This window comes from Myxine glutinosa, chromosome 4 (assembly GCF_964187855.1).
Source record: "Myxine glutinosa chromosome 4, kmMyxGlut1.1, whole genome shotgun sequence".
Lineage (NCBI taxonomy): Eukaryota > Metazoa > Chordata > Myxini > Myxiniformes > Myxinidae > Myxine > Myxine glutinosa.
The window spans coordinates 56309096-56329415 of record NC_136264.1 but is presented as its reverse complement, the minus strand read 5'-3'; the positions used below and the strand labels follow the sequence as shown (position 1 = coordinate 56329415).

Here is a 20320-nt window from a genome sequence, read left to right as displayed (position 1 = left end):
GTTCTGGTCACGTGGTTATCTTGCCGTGCACGTACAGTACGTATCTCTGTCGTATAGCGCTGCATTTTTTTTTCCGCATTTTGGTTATTCCGAGTTCACGCCGCCAGGTGGGTTGTTCTGGTCACGTGGTTATCTTGCCGTGCACGTACAGTACGTATCTCTGTCGTATAGCGCTGCATTTTAGTTTTCGCATTTTGGTTATTTCGAGTTTACGCCGCCAGGTAGGTTCTGGTCACGTGGTTATCTTGCCGTTCAAGTACAGTACGTATCTCTGTCGTATAGCGCTGCATTTTAGTTTTCGCATTTTGGTTATTTCGGAAAATTTCATGTTCATGTCGAACATTTCATGTTCATGTTCATGTTTTCATGTTCATGCCATGCCAGGCCACAACTTGTTCAGAGTGCCGGCGATAGCTCGCCTTCTCTTTGTGGAAAACACGGTGAGATCCTTAACATCCAACAACTAATGGGACGCAAACGGGGCGCCCAGTTTAGCGGTACACACATTGATGAATCACCCTGCCTGTGATTCACCCATGACAGGTTATAGCTGGGTCGGGATTCAAACCCAGGCTGGACAGTTTAGACTTTAGAGTCAAGTGTGCGTACCTCCAGTCCAGGCCATCCTGCCAACTTGTATGCTGCATACAGGTGAAATATAAAGCGCGAGATATTTTTATATATACTGTATATTTAAAAAAAAATTGGTGTGGTTTTTGGCGGGCTGGAACGGATTAATAGCATTTCAATGCATTTCAATGGGGAAATTTGATTTGAGATACGAGCAATTTGAGTTACGAGCTCGGTCACGGAACGAATTAAACTCGTAAGTCAAGGTTCCACTGTATTTTGAAAAAATAAGTTCGTTTTTTTGCTTTTTTTTTTTTTTTAAATCGCTCTATAGTACCTAAGCCTTTTTGATTAATGACAGTTATATACAAGTACACATTCGCATAAATAAATACAAAACAATCCCCAGACATTTGAACACAAAACAATTCCGGGAACGGTCGAAGTTGGTGGTAAGGCTTCTTCTTCTTCCTAAACATCTTCTTCATACTTAACTCGGAAACGTGATGAATGGCACATTCACCAGCATATATTCAATGAAAAGTTAAAATTATGATTTGACATTTGTGATGGATTCGGATTTGGATGTAATTGCGTTTCCATTATATATGCCCTCATTTCAAATATGTTAATGTTTCTTTTTCGCTTGAGCAACGCCAGGTACTCCAGCTATAAATGCTTTTATACTTTACTCGGGGTACAAATACAACTTTGTCTGAGGGATAACATAGGCTATGTGGCCGCGGCCTCATTCAGAGGTGTGGGGGACCGGGAGAGGGGCGTAAATTCTCTATGTAAATGTGTACCGTGTAGCGCCACCTGGTGATGGTGGCAGAGGATATGACCATTTCCTTTTTTTACCTGTGCAACACAGGTTATGAAGCACTCTTTGCATGGGAAAATGTTTCCTCCTTCCCTCCCCCACCCCCTCCCCCCTCCCCCCCCCGCCCCAAAATGGAGGGGCCTGTTAAGGTTGGTTGGTTGCCCTGATGAGCCCCAAAAGGGCGAAACCAGGTCGGTAACTGTGAGTTTTACATACACTTATGACAGTATCTGAACTAAGATCAAAATTCTGCTCTGTCAGAGGGTTCTCTTGAGAGCTTGACAGGCAGAGCGTATGTACATGGCAGTGACGTCACTACTTGCGCTCATTGAAAGCTGGAGAACTGCACATATATTTGGAGATATATATATATATATATATATATATATATATATATATATATATATATATATACAGTGGAACCTTGACTTACGAGTTTAATCCGTTCCGTGACCGAGCTCGTAACTCAAATTGCTCGTATCTGAAATCAAATTTCCCCATTGAAATGCTATTAATCCGTTCCAGCCCGCCAAAAACCACACCAATTTTTTTTTAAATATACAGTATATATAAAAATATCTCGCGCTTTATATTTCACCTGTATGCAGCATACAAGCTGGCAGGATGGCCTGGACTGGAGGTACGCACACTTGACTCTAAAGTCTAAACTGTCCAGCCTGGGTTTGAATCCCGACCTAGCTATAACCTGTCATGGGTGAATCACAGGCAGGGTGATTCATCAATGTGTGTACCGCTAAACTGGGCGCCCCGTTTGCGTCCCATTAGTTGTTGGATGTTAAGGATCTCACCGTGTTTTCCACAAAGAGAAGGCGAGCTATCGCCGGCACTCTGAACAAGTTGTGGCCTGGCATGCTCTTCTCCTCTGCTGTTATATACGTCCTCCTCGGCACCTCGCTCATGTTTTTCGACGATTGCGTGTTTTATATCCAAGCACATCATCCTCTTCTTCTTCTCAGTACCGTGTTTTCCACAAAGAGAAGGCGAGCTATCGCCGGCACTCTGAACAAGTTGTGGCCTGGCATGCTCTTCTCCTCTGCTGTTATATACGTCCTCCTCGGCACCTCGCTCATGTTTTTCGACGATTGCGTGTTTTATATCCAAGCACATCATCCTCTTCTTCTTCTCAGTACCGTGTTTTCCACAAAGAGAAGGCGAGCTATCGCCGGCACTCTGAACAAGTTGTGGCCTGGCATGCTCTTCTCCTCTGCTGTTATATACGTCCTCCTCGGCACCTCGCTCATGTTTTTCGACGATTGCGTGTTTTATATCCAAGCACATCATCCTCTTCTTCTTCTCAGTACCGTGTTTTCCACAAAGAGAAGGCGAGCTATCGCCGGCACTCTGAACAAGTTGTGGCCTGGCATGCTCTTCTCCTCTGCCGTTATATACGTCCTCCTCGGCATCTTTTTCCAGAAGAGCCCTGTTGTTGGATGTTAAGGATCTCACCGTGTTTTCCACAAAGAGAAGGCGAGCTATCGCCGGCACTCTGAACAAGTTGACGGCAGAGATACTGTACTTGCACGGCAAGATAACCACGTGTCGCACGATCTCTTGTCATGGTCCACAAGATTATCACAGAGAGGTGCAGCTTCCAGCGTTTCGAGATCTGATCCAGGCCTATCCAACGAGACCGGTCCCAGCGTTCTAGGCCCGGTGGTTGTCTCAGACGGACCCGACAACGGCAGTGTTCGTTTTAACTCGATTCGATTCGAGCGCCGACGTGCCGGCGAACAAAACCGGTCATATCTTTTGAACGCGTTGCTCGATTTTTACAAAATAAACTTTTTCTTGAAGGTCTGAACCGTGCGCTCAAAACGATACCGAGTTTGACCCTGAGAGAGCCGTTTTGCGCCGGCAAAGGCGCCTTGTGTGACGTGAGGACCACGTCGTGCTGCATAGATTATCATAAATTATCATATCATTATCGGCGGCGCTATATATCATTAGCGCTATACTACGACAGAGATACTGTACGTGCACGTCAAGATAACCACGTGACCGGAGCCCACCTGGCGGCGGAAACTCAAAATAACCGAAATGCGAAAACTAAAATGCAGCGCTATACTACGACAGAGATACTGTACGTGCACGGCAAGATAACCACGTGACCGGGTGGCGAAAGCTCGTAACTCGGATCTCGGCTCGCATCTCAAAGCAATAAACTGCCAGAGTGACGGCTCGTATCTCGAAAAACTCGTAAGTTGGGGCACTCGTAAGTCGAGGTTCCACTGTATATATATTTATATATATATATATATATATATATATATATATATATATATATATATATATATATATATATATATATATATATATATATACACGTATATATATATATATATATATATATATATATATATATATATATATATACACGTATATATATATATATATATATATATATATATATATATATATATATATATATATATATACACGTATATATATATATATATATATATATATATATATATATATATATATACACGTATATATATATATATATATATATATATATATATATATATATATACACGTATATATATATATATATATATATATATATACGTATATATATATATATATATATATATAGATATATATATATATATATACATACATACACACACACACACACACACACACAGTCACGTGAAAAAGTAAGTACACCCCATGTAAAGTTTTGACTTTTTCAACATATTTCAACATACAGCTATTTGATCTTCATTTCAACAATATTGACAGATAAAGGTGATATTGTGGTGCTGTGCACACACAACTCGTTTGCCAAAAAGGTAGGCCACAACGCGTGGTACAAACGAAAGCACTTTATTACAAGCTCGCACATCAGCACTGGGCGGGCTCGACCTTCGAGCCCGCATATATGTCCCGAGGCCACGCCTTGCCCCCGGGCGTGGCCGTTCGGCCGAAAGGCGGGGCATGTATCTCAGTTCCACGCCCGGACGCTCGCGCCACCCACTGGTGCGTGGAATTATTGATCATTGTGCCTGCCACACGTGCCCCCCCCAGAATTCCCGCGCACCTGAAGGGTGAGCTTGCGGGGAAGCCGGATGACCCGGCTGAAACGCCCTCTAGCGATGCGTGCAGGGCTGGGGGGTAGCGGGGCTGGGGTGTGCCGGGGTCTGACCGCCGGGAGGCGGCCTCGACGCGGAGGCAGAGCTGCTTGTGGGGGGTGGTCCAGATCGAGGTGGGCCGGCTTGAGGCGGTCCACGGAGATACGATCCGGGGCATCGCCGATGTCCACGGTGAAATGTTTGTCCCTGGTCTCCAGCACGCGGAAGGGCCCGTCATACGGGGGCCGCAGCAGTGCCCGGTGGGCATCGTGCCGGACGAAAACGTACTCCGCCGTGCGAAGCTCCGGGGCGACGTGGGAGGACGAGCAACCGTGGTGTGCCGTCGGCACCGGGGCGAACCTCCTGGCGGTCTCCTGCAGGGTGGAGCACTGTTGCGCCTCGGACCAAGGAGCCGTGGAGTCGGGGATAAATTCGCCCGGCACCCGCAGTGGTTGTCCGAAGACCAGCTCCGCCGAGGACGCGTGCAGGTCGTCCTTGGGCGCCGTCCTGAGGCCCAGCAGGACCCAGGGGAGCCTGTCGGCCCAGCTGCCGTCGCGGAGGCTGGCCCGGAGCATGGCCTTCATTGAGCGATGAAAGCGCTCGCACAGGCCGTTGGCCTGGGGGTGGTAGGCCGTGGTGCGGTGCAGTTTGATGCCGAGCCCTTGTGCCACCGCTCCCCAGAGATCCGAGGTGAACTGGGGGCCGCGGTCGGACGAGATGTCCGAGGGGGCACCGAACCGGGCAACCCACGTGGCGATGAAGGCTTGCGCGACGTCGGCCGCAGCCGTCGCCGCCAATGGCACGGCCTCCGGCCACCGGGTGGTGCGGTCCACCATGGTGAGGAGGTGGGTGAACCCCCGCGAAGGGGGCAGAGGTCCCACCAAGTCGACGTGGACGTGGTCGAACCGACGCTCGGGCACCGTAAACGGGGCCAACGGGGCCTGGGTGTGGCGGTGGACCTTAGCGCGCTGGCACGCGAGGCACGTCCTGGCCCAGTCACAGACATTCTTCCTGAGGCCATGCCAGATGAAGTTCGCCGCGACGAGCTTCTGGGAGGCCTTCGTGCCCGGGTGGGACAGGCCGTGGATGGCGTCGAAAACCGGGCGCTGCCAGCCAGCGGGCACGATGGGGCGAGGCCGGCCGAGGGAGACGTCGCACAAGAGGGCCGTGCCCGCGACGTCGAACGGCACCTCGGTGACGCGGAGGCCCGTGACGGCAGTCCGCAAGGCCTGGACGTCGGGGTCGGCGGTCTGGTCCTCCGCCATCCAGGCATAGTTGATCCCGAGGTGAACCACGTGTGCGACGGACCGGGAAAGGCAATCCGCCACCGGGTTGTCTTTACCCGCGACGTGACGGATGTCCGTCGTGTACTCGGACACGGCAGAGAGGTGACGTTGCTGCCGGGCCGACCATTGCTCGGCGACCTTGGCCATCGCGAACACAAGGGGCTTGTGATCGACGAAAGCCGTGAACGGGCGGCCCTCGAGCAGATGGTGGAAGTGTCGGACCGTCAGGTGGAGCCCGAGCAGCTCGCGGTCGAAGGTGCTGTAGCGGCGTTCGTGCGGGCGAAGCTGCCGGCTAAAAAACGCCAGCCGCTGCCAAGCACCACGCACCCACTTCTCGTGCACCGCGCCCACCATTAGTCCGACGCGTCGGTGGTGAGGGCGATTGGTGCATCGGGCGCCGGGTGCGCCAGCATGGTGGCGTTGGCCAAGGCCAGCTTTGCGCCCGCAAACGCCACGGCCATCGGCTCCGTCCAGGCGATGTCACCTTTGCCCGGCTTCCCCCGGAGGGCCTCGTGCAGGGGGCGCAGGAGCTGGGCGACGCGGGGCACGAAGCGGTGGTAAAAATTCACCATGCCCAGGAATTCCTGGAGCCCCTTGATCGTGCGGGGGTGCGGGAATCTCCTGACGGCCTCCACCTTGGCCGGTAAAGGGATGGCCCCGTGCCTGGTGATGCGGTGCCCCAATAAGTCGATGGTGGTGACGCCAAAACGGCACTTCGTGGGGTTGATGATCAAGCCATGCTGGCCCAGGCGTTCGAAGAGCGTGCGGAGGTGGAGCAGGTGCTCCTCCCAGGACGCGCTCGCGACTAGGATGTCGTCCAGGTAGACGTAGATGAAAGGTAAGTCGCGCAAGACGCTGTCCATGAGCCGCTGGAACGCCTGGGCCGCATTCTTCAACCCAAAAGGCATCCGCAGGAACTCAAAGAGGCCGAAAGGGGTGATGACGTCTGTCTTTGGGACATCGTCCTGTTGTACGGGGACCTGGTGGTAGCCCCGGATGAGGTCCACCTTGGAGAAAACAGTCGTGTTTGCCAACCGGGCGGAAAAGTCTTGAATATGCTGGACCGGGTAGCGGTCGGGGGTGGTGGCATCATTGAGCCGGCGGTAGTCACCGCACGGCCGCCATCTGCCGCCGGGCTTGGGCACAATGTGCAGAGGAGAGGCCCATGCGCTGTTGGAGCGTCGTACGATGCCCAGCCGTTCCAGCATGGCGAACTCCGCTTTCGCCACGGCGAGCTTCATGGGGTCGAGGCGGCGTGCCCGGGCGTAGACCGGTGGGCCGACGGTGGGGATATGGTGCTCCACCCCGTGTTTGACGGCCACCGCTGAAAAGGTGGGCCGCGTGAGTGCCGGGAAACTGGCGAGGAGGCGGGTGAACTCGTTCGCTGCCGGAAGCGTACAGACTGACCTCGCCGGGACGGAACCACTCAGCAAGCCGCTTGGCAAGCCGCTCGGTGAGCCACTCAGCGAGCTGCTCAACGAGCCGCTCAGCGAACAAGCGAGCGAGCTGAAGGTTTCGGCCTGGACGAGACGTCGACGCTTAACGTCCACCAACAGCCCATGTGCACAAAGGATGTCCGCACCGAGCAGGGCCATTGGCGTGATAGTAGCACCAGGTTTGCGGCGGTGGCGGCTGCGTCGGCCGTGCCGGCGGCTGCGGTAGTGGGCGGGGCGTGGCAGCGGCCACGAGGGAAGCAGGGGGCGCTGTAGCCTCCGCACCGGGATCCACTACGGCAGCTCCCTACACCAACCGCATGTCGCAGGCCGCGAAAAATTTGTCGGCCTCCCCGGCCAGGGCGCGGAGGTCCGTTATTTTGGAACCGGCCAGCGCGAGGCGCACCTGTACAGGGAGCTGGCGGAGGAAAAGTGCTCGCAACAGGAAATCCGGGCGCTGGTCTCCGAGAAGGGACAGCATAAAATCCATCCGAACGGACGGTCGTGTGTCGCCGAGGGCGGGAAGGTCCAGGAGGCGGTCGGCGCGTTCGACCTCCGTGAGCCCGAACGTGGCGAGGAGGAGACGTTTGAGCGCCGCGTACTTGTGGTCGCCCGGCGGGCGCCGAAGGATGGATACGACGCGGGCGGCAGTGCCGGGCCCGAGGGCGGCGACCACGTGGTAGTACATGGTCTCGTCCAGCGTGATGCCCCGGAGTTGGAATTGAGCTTCGGCCTGCACAAACCAAACGTCGGCTTGCGCTTACCAGAACTCCGGGAGTTTGACGGCGACGGCGTTGGTAGCCATGGCGCGTTCGGGGGTCAGCGACGGCTGAACCAGTCGGGGTCACCAGTGTGGTGCTGTGCACACACAACTCGTTTGCCAAAAAGGTAGGCCACAACACGTGGTACAAACGAAAGCACTTTATTACAAGCTCGCACATCAGCACTGGGTGGGCTCGACCTTCGAGCCCGCATATATGTCCCGAGGCCACGCCTTGCCCCCGGGCGTGACCGATCGGCCGAAAGGCGGCGCATGTATCTCAGTTCCACGCCCGGACGCTCGCGCCACCCACTGGTGCGCGGAATTATTGATCATTGTGCCCGCCACAATATAATATAACAAATATCATGAAACATTTACATTTTGTAGTCCATTGTATAATTTAAATAAACATAAATGCAAATTTCCCATGTGGAAAAAGTAAGTACACCCTACATTTATCACTACTTCAAATACCTAAAATTTGAATCAGGTGCACCAGCTCAGGTGCAAATGATAAGAACATCGTTAGAGAGGATCTTGGAGGAACCTGTCTTATTTAAACCTCAGACATTTAGTTTGGTTTGCTCTTTGTTGTTGAAGTGTGTGGCGTCACCATGCCTAGATCAAAATAGCTCTCTGAGGCCTTCAGAAAGAAGGTTATAGATGCCTACGAGTCTGGGAAGGGATTTAAAAAGATCTCCAAACAATTTGAAATCAATCATTCGACTGTCCAGAAGATCATCTACAAGTGGAGAAGATTCCAAACAACTGCCAACTTGTTCAGGCCAGGCCGCCGCAGCAAGTTCAGCCCCAGAGCAGACCGCAAGATGCTGAAAGAAGTCTCTAAGAACCCCAGAATGTCATCACGGGACATACAGGTAGCTCTTGCCACTGTTGATGTCAAAGTGCACGAGTATACCATTAGAAAGAGGCTGCACAAATTTGATCGACATGGGAGGTGTGCCAGGAGGAAAACTTTTCTGTCCAGAAAGAACATCAGGGCAAGACTAAAGTTTGCCAATGAACACCTAGGCAAAGACCAGCACTTCTGGAACAATGTGCTCTGGACAGATGAGTCAAAGGTAGAGCTATTTGGCCACAGTACCAGAAGACATGTTTGGCGAAAACCAAAGACAGCATTTGACCACAAGAACCTGATACGAACTGTAAAGCATGGTGGTGGAAATATTATGGTTTGGGTTATTTAGGGTTATTTAGGGTTATTTAGGGTTATTACCCTAAACATACCAGTAAATCCACCAAGGAATCGCTGAAAAGAAAGAAATGGAGGGTTCTGGAATGGCCAAGTCAAAGCCCGGATCTAAATCCCATCGAGATGTTGTGGAGGGGATTTGAAACGAGCTGTGCATGCAAGAAACCCCTCAAACATCGCACAGCTGAAATAATTCTGCATGGAGGAGTGGGCAAAAATTTCTCCCAGTCGATGTCAGAGACTGGTAGACAGTTATAAGAAACTGCCAAAGGGGGCAATACCACCTAGGAGAGCCATGGGTGTACTTACTTTTTCCACATGTAAAATTTGCATTTATGTTTATTTAAATTATACAATGGACTACAAAATGTAAATGTTTCATGATATTTGTTATATTATATCACCTTTATCTATCAATATTGTTGAAATGAAGATCAAATAGCTGTATGTTGAAATATGTTGAAAAAGTCAAAACTTTACATGGGGTGTACTTACTTTTTCACGTGACTATATAGAATATATATATATATATATAGAATATATATATAGAATGCAGCTTCCCAAAATGCAGTTTAGGAGTAGAGGAATGGTTGATCAGAGTAGTGATAGCAATGTACAAAAGAGCGCGCACAGCTGTAAGGACGAAGGATGGGAACAGTGGTGAGTTTGAGGTGGAAGTGGGAGTGCATCAGGGGTCGGTACTAAGTCCACTACTATTTGTAGCTGTGATGGAGGTGCTGGCTCGGAACGGAAAGGAGGGTTTACCGTGGGAGTTGTTGTATGCAGATGATCTGGTGTTGATTGCGGAAAGTATGGATGGACTGAAGGAGAAGATGAACAAGTGGAAGGAATGTATGGAGACAAAAGGTCTTTTTTTTTTCTTTCTTTTTTTGTATACTGAATCGAGGCTCGTGAAAGAGCTAACATTTACTTCACAAACAAATCAACCAGACAAACAAAACACACAAAAAGCGGGAGCGGAAAACAAGATGGGGAGAGAAGGTGAAGCACACAAACACAACATTTGAGAGCAGGGAGATGTGTGGAAGGGAGAGGGCTTGGGGGGAGGAGGCATGGGACGGGGACGGGGGGGGGGGGGGGGGGGGATATCTGAAGGTGAATATCGGAAAAACGAAGGTGATGGCAAGTGGTAAAGCATGTGGTGAGGTGGAAAGAACTGGGAAGTGGCCGTGTGCTGTGTGCAGGAAGGGTGTCGGAGTGAATTCCATTCAATGTACAATGTGCGCTGAGTGGGTTCATCAAAAATGTAGTGGTTTGAGAGGGTCATTAACCAGTGTGGCAGCTACATTCAAGTGTAAGGTGTGCACAGAGGGAGCTGCAGATGGAGGAAATGTTGAGTTGGATCTTGGAGATGGCATGAAGCTGGAAGGTGTGAAAACATTTTGTTACCTTGGAGACATGCTGAATGGAGAAGGTGGATCAGACTCGGCAACGGTTGCTCGAGTGAGATGTGCATGGAAGAAGTTTCGGGAACTGAGTGGCGTGCTGACGAGGGGGAGTGTCATTGAAACTGAAGGGAAAGGTATATGCTGCATGTGTGAGAAGTGTTATGATTTTTGGGAGTGAGACATGGGTAATGAACGTAGAGCAGCAACGAAGGCTGGAAAGGGTGGAAATGCGAATGGTTCGGTGGATGTGTGGAGTATCGTTGAGAGAGAGGAAGACAAATGATGAATTGCGAAAGATGATGGGAATAGAGCCTGTGATGGATGCTGTGAAGAGAAACAGGTTGAGATGGTTTGGTCATGTGTTGAGGAAGGATGAAAGTGACTGGTTGAAAAGAGTGATGGGAATGAATGTAGAAGGAAGTAGAGGACGGGGAAGACCGAGAAAGACTTGGCTAAAGATGGTGGAAGAAGAAATGCAGGCAAGGGGGTTAACAAGGGGAGATGCCGAAAATAGGGCAAAATGGAGAACATTGTCATGGGGACCGCAAGGCTAACCCCCGCTCTTGCAGGGAAAATGGCCTTAAAATGCCTGTTGTTGTGTTTGTTGTATATATATATATATATATATATATATATATATGTATATATATATATATATATATATATATATATATATATATATATATATATATATATATATATATATATATATATATATATATATATATATATATATATATATATATATACATACATATATAAATATATATACATACAGACTTGGCATTTAATATGGAATATTTTTTTTGTGGGGGTGAACTTACTTTTCAAGATGACTTAGAACCAAAAGTTCATTGGAATTATGTTGAAATTATTCTAGATTTTGTTAATGTGACCTTTAAAAGAAACAAAAACCACATTTGACATTTCAAAGCAAATAAATTGATCCTTGAAAGTGATGTAAACTGATAGCGAACTCAATTCACGGACAGTACTGTGTTAAACTTCTGTACGTTTTCCAGAAGTATCTCTTTATTTTGCACATTAGCCAAATTTTTTTTCAACAAAAACAAAAGCTAAATTATCACTGGGATTACAGACAGTAAAATTACAGTTCAGTACTTCGTGTAACCCCCACGAGCATTCAGGAGAGCACGTACACGTCGAGGCATGCTGTTCACGAGATTTGCCAAGGTTTGGACAGGAATCGCTTGCCACGCAGTGACAATAGTCTGCTGCAATTCACGCAGAGAGGTAGGCTGCTGGTCCAAGTTGTCGATTTGACGCGTTAATTCTGCCCACAAGTTCTCTCTGGGATTCATATTCGGGGACATGGCAGGCCACTCCATATGCTCTACACCACGGTCAGCAAGAAAGTGTTGGATCATGCGAGCACGATGAGGCCGTGCATTGTTATCTTGGAAGACAAAGTTTCCTTGAAAGGCTGCACGAGCAAATGGAAGCAATGTTTCTTCCAGAATGACCCTGTACTTGAACTGGTTCAGGTTTCCATTCAGAACAACCAGGTCAGTTTTGCCCCCTGCATGAAAAGCAGCCCAAACGTTCACCCCACCACCTCCAGCTTGGACTCTTGGCACGACACAATCTTCGTTGTGGGCTTCATGCACTTGTCTGTGCACTCGGACGTGGCCATCTTGACAATAGACCAGAAATCTAGACTCGTCACTGAAGGTCACGTAATTCCAGTGTCCTGGCTGCCATTGACGGTGCTATCTGGCCCACTGCTTTCGGCGTTGGCTGTGTTGTCTGGTCAGGCGTGGCTTTCTCAGGGGACGCCTGGCACGAAAGCCTGCTTGAACCAGTCGTTGGTTAACTAGCCTTCTGGATACAGGCACATTTGTCAGTTGCTGCCACTCAGCCCGAAGCCGATTAGCTGACTTGGTACGGCCATTGCAGACGAACCGGTGCAGCTGGCGATCATCTCTCCTTGTGGTTCTGCGTGGACGTCCTGGCCTTGGTATTGGACTAGGGACACCCCTCTGAGCATTTCGTTTCAGGATCTTTGACACCTGACCTTGAGTGATGCCATACTGCCGAGCAATAGCACGCTGTTTCATGCCAGAATTTCGTAAAGCCACCACTCCATGGCAAACAGCATTGTCAAGTTGACGGACCATCTCCAGAGGAAGCGGCAATAACTTTTGTAGATGTGCAGCAGTTGTTTTCCACTAATACAGAACGCAACAACCCTTATATACCCGATTGTGAAGCCAATCGTCAAATGTACCTGTCCTTACATTTTGTCACGCCACCTGTGATATAATCCTGTTATTGACTTCTTGCTGCGAAAGACAATCAGTGACATGGTTCTTTCAACAAAGACATCACCGAAGGGTAAAAGAAACTCACCAGATTGATATACTGAGTTCAGAAAGTAAACCCGTCAAGAAAAAAAAAATATTCCATATTAAATGCCAAGTCTGTATATATATATACATATTGTTACGGACGCGGTTTAGATGTTATTTTTGACCGAGCGGTTGGTATGACCGCGACCGAACAGTTATTCCCCGACTAGGCCCCGATTCCACCCAGACGTTGACCAAATCGCGCTATGCTAAATCAATGATGGAAAGGACACAACGACGGGGATAGATGAAACGACACAAGGGGTACAGTTCTCAAGACCTCCGGAGGAGGGTATAATTACAGTGGTGGAGAAAAGGGGGAAGATTACACGGTAGTGAGGTAAAGACACAGAAGAGATAGGCACTTAATTACAGTCTTATCTTAGCCCAGACAGACCACAGACAAACGGAACAAGGCTGACTTACACAGGGATTGATGGCAGGAAGGGACAGGTAGTCGATAGCACAAGGTGCACCTTGGCTCGGGGACAGGATAAAGCACGGTCCAGTCCAGAGATGCGGGGAGGCCTCACAGCGCTCGGAGGGTACGTCTCTCTTGCTTCAAGCTCAGCGCGCATCTTACGTCACCTCCCTCTTCCTGCGCATGCTCAGCGGGGAGTGACACGCCCTCGGCTGGTTGGCTCCGCCCCAGATGGGACCGGTCCGCCACTTCCATTGGGTGCGGGGGTTACCGGGCTCCGCCCTTGACGAGGAGCTGACAGGGAGCCCCTATTTGGTAACCCCGTCGAGCACATGTTCGATGGCGGCTTGTTGTGAAGGCCTCGTGCCCTCCCAACACCCCCTACCAACCAAGCCGGAGTGAGGACGCGCACTCCCTGTGCACGCCGCCGCCGTTGCTGTTGTTGCTGTTGTTGTTGTTGCTGAACTGTGAGGAAGAGCTGCGGGGAGGTATTGGGAGGTCCTAAACTTCCTAACAGTGCCATACAATCACATTCTGGTGCAACGAAGGGTCAGAATTAATGGAAACGAGTCCTTAACTGGCATAGACTAAGAATAACTAGCAAGATGTCCTATAGTTGTCTTACATGAGATGCGGTGAACCCGGGCACGACATTTAATGGGGGAAATAGGGGGAGGTCGGGTCTACAGAGTGTTGTTTACAGAAAATGGGACTAGGGAATGGGGGATTGGGGATAGTTGGGAAGTATTGAGGAAATAGGGGAATATTTACAAGCGGATATGGATGGATGCAAATCCCATATCCGCAACATTGCACCCTTCTCTACCTCGGGGCGTACCGACCCGATAAATTTTTACCTACTTTAGTGTGGCACTCAGATGTAGTTCCCTCTACTACTAACTCAACCCTGAGTGCGACAGTTTTACAGATGTTCACAAATGAGTAAATATGTCCCCCTGCGACGTTGCACCCTTCTCCTAACAGAAACACACCCACAGGATAACCGAATCGGGGAAAGCATCCTCAAACTAAACATACAGCCGGTAGGGAGCATCATTTATACAAGACTACACTGATATTTACACTACGATCCAGGACCTGTTCTCTGAGGAACACATGCAGATGTTATGCATAGGGAGAGCACGCATGCCAGCATCGATACACCAACCCACGAGTGCCCTGTGGCCCTACGGCCTTTAATACTGTGCAGAGCACCCCATCCAAGCACCAAAAGCACCACCCCATTACGCACAGTCAGCACCATCCGGTGCACCAATAAAGTGTTCATAAAAATGCACAATTATGTGTCCATGGTCACCGGTGGTGTCGCAGCCGGCCGATGTTCTGCCGCTGGTCTTGCCTTCATGGAGTGCACTTGGCCTTCTGGCTTCTTTAGGAATAAAGAAAGGCGCCAACCGCGTCCATTTCTGAATTGTGGCCGTCAGGGGGCCAACTAAAAGTGGTTCACCTGTATGGCATAGGTGCCACGTTGACCCAGAGGTCCATCCACGGGTGGTGCTTGACCGCAAAAGAACTGCGGTCCATTGTGGGTGGCCACAAAAATTGCGGTCCATATGGTGTATCGATCCAGGCAGCAAGCAGCGGAAGTACAGGCCCACAACTGCGGAGCCAGCACCTCTCTCTCCTCTCTCTCTGCCCCAAAGCCAGATCCTCGGAGGTGGGAGACAAAAGAAGACAAGTGAATAAGGTGGTAGGGGTGCAAAAGTGCACGCAATTCAAGGTAATGCACACTGGGGGCACCTGGGAACCAGGTGAGACAGGTACGTTCCTACCGTACGCCCCCCCCCCCCCCACCAGGTAACCTACATTGCCCCTCCCTTACCCCTTACTGTATCCACAAAACACAACACTACCCATAAACATCTACTTTACACATCACCAACGTCCCTACTGTCTTCCCCGTTCCTCCCATAAACCAAATTCGTCTTCTCTCCCTCCTAACCAATCAAATTTGCCATTTCCAACTCTCATCAAAATTTGCCATCTCCGACTCAACATCAAAATTTGCCATCACCAATTCATCATCAGTCCCTCCTAAGGAGGGAGAGATGGAATCACCCCAATGTCTCATCCACGTCGTGATGCGTCTCACAAATCCACACAGCAATTCTCCTTTCCTGCAACACAGAACAAAGGAACACAGGTGTGGAGTCATCATCACCACCTCAGGTAAGTGGCTGCGTATGGTGCGACAGGTTCATCAATCCTAACTATTTCCTAAATGACTTTAACAACTTTACATTACCCGGGGTCTTTCCCTGCCAATCCATTGGCCAACTTACACTATGGGTTCTAAAAACCAATTCCCATTGACCAAACTGTGGTGCTTCTCAAGTTGGGGTCTCACTCCCCCGATTCATCACTCGGTGCCCCCGCACAATTTCGGTGGCTGGGTCGTGTGACGCTCCCAGCTGGTCCGCCCACCTGCACACCTCCACCACTGTTGTTGCCTACCGAGCTCACCTGCTCCTCACCCTAACCTAACTAACTGGGGAAGGCCCTCTCGCACTCTCACCCCCTCAGTGCCCTCTCTGGCACGGGCTGCCCGATCCACACCCGGGATCCTCAGGCACCCACTGACACTAATGGCTCCCAGAGCCCACCTGCGGCCTCACCTGGCCGACATCTAACAGTGGCGGAGTGCCCAACCATTCACACTCATACTAACAGGCCACACGACCAGCCAATTTCACCACACCAATGCACCCATCCACAATACCATTCTGCAACCCCACCACAAATGCCAATATCCAACCACAATTTACCTATACCTTCTAACTATTCTTTAAACTACCCTCCCCGGGTACTCGTGAAAAGGGGTCCACTCTTCCCCCATCCACACCTTCGCACCATGCACACCACTCCGTACCACTTACTCCAACTCTCTCCACACCACTCATTCTCTGCTCCATATATTCCACACACCTGTACTTGCACACCTGTGCTCTCATACTTGGTGCCGCCTGCACCCTTCTCTCCCCCAAGCGCATTCGCGCTGATCCACAACACTCACTACTCACCATGACACTCATCCGCAATGCTCTCTCATTCATCACTTGTACACTCACACACACCTCGGAGCATTGCCTCACCGATGCCTCATTTGAAGCTGCTCACCAGCACTTCCATTCACACTGCATCATCTACTCTGTCTACTCCCTTCTAAAACTCGCGCTCCTCCGTCTTCCCTTACACTCAGCGCTCCCACGTCATTATCATCCACTCTAATCTACCTGCGTCCCCTCTACAGGTATCCTTGTCACTAACTAACCTTAACGTTACCTAATGTCATCTTCGCTAGATCCCTACACACAATATCCTAACCCACCCGGGCTAGTTTTCACTGCCATACACCCCATAATCTATGGTGCATTTGCCCCCTTCATGGGAAGGGTGGCAGGGATGCCACCCTTACCCACCGGGCCCATCACTCATCAATCCCCCAGTCCTCTGGCACTAATAAGCCCCCCTTATTCAGAGGTACTGGGTCCCGCCTCGGCATCTAAAGCCGAGGCAATCCACGGGGGCGCCTGCTCGCCCGTGTCAGGCCTTCTAGTTTCCCGGGGTCTGGCGGGGGGGGGGTGTCTGGGGTCGGCTAACCCGCTCCCCCCTGGGCGGAGTTAAGGACCTCAACCGCCGGGGATCATCCCGGCGCGTGGCTCGACAGTGCCGCGCCAGGTGACCCAGATGGTTGCAAGTATAGCACTTCACCTGATAAGGTGCTTGTCTCCGGAATTCCAAGTTTCCCCCCCTGAAGGTCCGAATTGGATTACCCGCTCGTGGTCCACCGCGGGCCACCTCCGGGGCCGCCTGCCATGGTCCAGGTCCCGCCAGGTGCTGGTCCACCAGCCTCCGGACCATGCCCGCCAGGTCAGGACTCACGTCGGGGGCGGGCCCCCTAAGGGGTCCGCCCTCCATCGGGGGTCCCACCTGGCGGACCGCCATTGCGTGACGCTCGCTCCCCCGGGCCAGGGTCCTCGCTGCTTCCCAACGGGCTGCAGCGTCAGCCGCCTGGCTCAGAGTCTGCGGGCGCCACATGGCGAGCTGTTGCCGGAGCTCAATATCCGGGAGGGCCTGGATAAAATGGTCCAGCACCAGGCTTTCCCGGGAATCCGCTGCCATGTTAGCATGTGCGATCCCCACTGCGCGGCGAATGTCGTGGGCAAGTTCCCCGATGGCTTCCTGGGGCTTGCGTTTTCGCAGCGCGAGCTGAGCTTTAACAAGCTCGCTCTGCTGTTCAATGCCGAATCGATTAATTAGGGCGTCGCAGAGGGCTGGCAGGGTGAGAGCACCCGGTGGTAATGCCGTCAGCACCTCCGCCGCCGCGCCGCGCAATGCGGCCACCAGGTGTACTCCACCTTCATCCTCACCCCAACCGTTGCCCTTACACACACAGTCAAACTGCGCCAGGTACGCGCGTAGATCACTCTTGCCGTCATACGGCGCGAGTGGGACCTTGTGGGACCACCTCGTATGCGAGTCGTTGCCCGCCTGCCGGACCCCGTGCGTCGCCCCTTGCGGGGTCAGCGCGGGGCCGAACCGGCCGGGCCCCCACAGTACATTACCCCCAAGGGGCTCCCGTGCCTCCCCTGTCCCTCTAAAAACTACCCCTGTTGGTGTCGATGCATGGGTCACACTTCCGCAACCCGCTACCCATTCCATACCACCACAACCTTGCTCACTCACACCTCGCACCTCTCCCATCACCGGACCCTCTCGCTCGCACCCTCGTTCCATACCCTCCGGACCAGCCATACACCTCACTCTTGGCCTCTCACGAACATCCGGGTCCATCTCGACCCCCAAGCTTATTAAATCACCTGGCGCATCATACGCACGACCATATTGGTCACCACTTACACCGGGTCCTCTTTCTCTTCGCCTCTCCTCCATCACCTGCGAATCCCTCATCCGGTTAATGAGCACCTCATCACGATCCGAACACAGACTTTGGACCAATTCTTTTACTTCCTCCTTTATCTCTTTCTTATCCTCTCTCCGTCGCTTCTTAATTTCGCTCACCCCTTCTTCCACTTCTTCTAATTTCTGCTTCACCTCCTTCATCTCCTCGTGCGCCTCCTTAAGTTCTTCCTCTAACTCCACCTTATTTTTTTCTATGTGCTCCCGCACCTCCCGCTCTTTAACCTCCATCACCTCTACCACCTTGTTCATTTTCCTCGTCAGGTCCTCATGTACCGTCTGACACTCTTTTTTAATTACCCCGACGTCCTTTTTCATCTCCTTCTGTGTCGATTTTAAACCCTCTATTACCGCTGTGTTCTGCTTTACCTGTCCCCCAACTCCTTTTGTCCCACTGTCAGTTGTTCTACTCCCAGCGTCAACTCCTCTATACCACCTTGCAATTTTACAGTCCCCTTTCTCACCTCCTTCTCCATGCGCTCCTTACAGTGCCTCACCTCCTCGCGCACTCCTCCGACCTCCTCACTCACACCTCTTCTGATCTCCTCTCCCATCACTTGCATCTCCTGCCCAGATGCCACCCTCATCTGCTCCATTTCCTCCCTGTGAGCATCCAATTTAGTTTCTACCCCCATTCTGACCCCCTCTATCTGCTGCCCCATTTTTTTAACTTCCCTTTCCGCTTGGTCCCTCATGTCCCTCATGTCCCTCAATTTGCCTTCCATACTGTTTTCTAACCCCTCTAACCCCTTTTTCATCCCTTCCATTTGATTCTCTTGAGCGGCCATTCTGTTTTCTACCCCCATTAACCCATGTTTCACCCCTTCTAGCCCATTGTCTAACCCCTCTAATTTCTTGTCTAATCCCTCACCGGTACCCCTCGCTTCGTCCCTCATTACCCCCATTTGGCCCTCCAATCGCTCTCCCAGTCGCTCAATTTGGCTCCCCATACTCATCTGTACAGCTGCCTGTAGCTGCGCAATGAGGGCCTGCATGTCAATCCCTCCCACTTGTGCAGCGGGCGCGGCCGCCGTAGCCATGTGCGAGGCGCCATTTTGCGCGCCCGTAACCTCGTGCGCGAGGATGCCATTTTGCGAACCTGCCGCCCTCACTGCTTCGCTCTCCTCATGTCCCTCAATTTGGTCCTGCATCGACCCTGCCTCACTCTCCTCTACCGGAACCCAGCCGTCTTGATCTGCCATAGCGCGACTTTCAAAATTCGGGTTTTTTTTTTTGTAAAACAAAATCAAATTTCGGTGACTTTATAATTTTGACCAAATTTTTTTCTAGATGTTTAAAAAAAAATAATTTGGTTCGGGCCTCGAATCTCACTCCTCGACACCAATTGTTACGGACGCGGTTTAGATGTTATTTTTGACCGAGCGGTTGGTATGACCGCGACCGAACAGTTATTCCCCGACTAGACCCCGATTCCACCCAGACGTTGACCAAATCGCGCTATGCTAAATCAATGATGGAAAGGACACAACGACGGGGATAGATGAAACGACGCAAGGGGTACAGTTCTCAAGACCTCCGGAGGAGGGTATAATTACAGTGGTGGAGAAAAGGGGGTAGATTACACGGTAGTCAGGTAAAGACACAGAAGAGATAGGCACTTAATTACAGTCTTATCTTAGCCCAGACAGACCACAGACAAACGGAACAAGGCTGACTTACACAGGGATTGATGGCAGGAAGGGACAGGTAGTCGATAGCACAAGGTGCACCTTGTGCTCGGGGACAGGATAAAGCACGGTCCAGTCCAGAGATGCGGGGAGGCCTCACAGCGCTCGGAGGTTACGTCTCTCTTGCTTCAAGCTCAGCGCGCATCTTACGTCACCTCCCTCTTCCTGCGCATGCTCAGCGGGGAGTGACACGCCCTCGGCTGGTTGGCTCCGCCCCAGATGGGACCGGTCCGCCACTTCCATTGGGTGCGGGGGTTACCGGGCTCCGCCCTTGACGAGGAGCTGACAGGGAGCCCCTATTTGGTAACC

At 51.2% G+C, this 20320-nt stretch overlaps 1 protein-coding gene across 6 annotated transcripts in view; it reads left to right on the top strand.

The window, feature by feature from the left end:
• Nucleotides 1-20320, top strand: part of LOC137424664 (uncharacterized) — a 140223-nt gene that overhangs the window by 72931 nt on the left and 46972 nt on the right. The window lies entirely within an intron of this gene.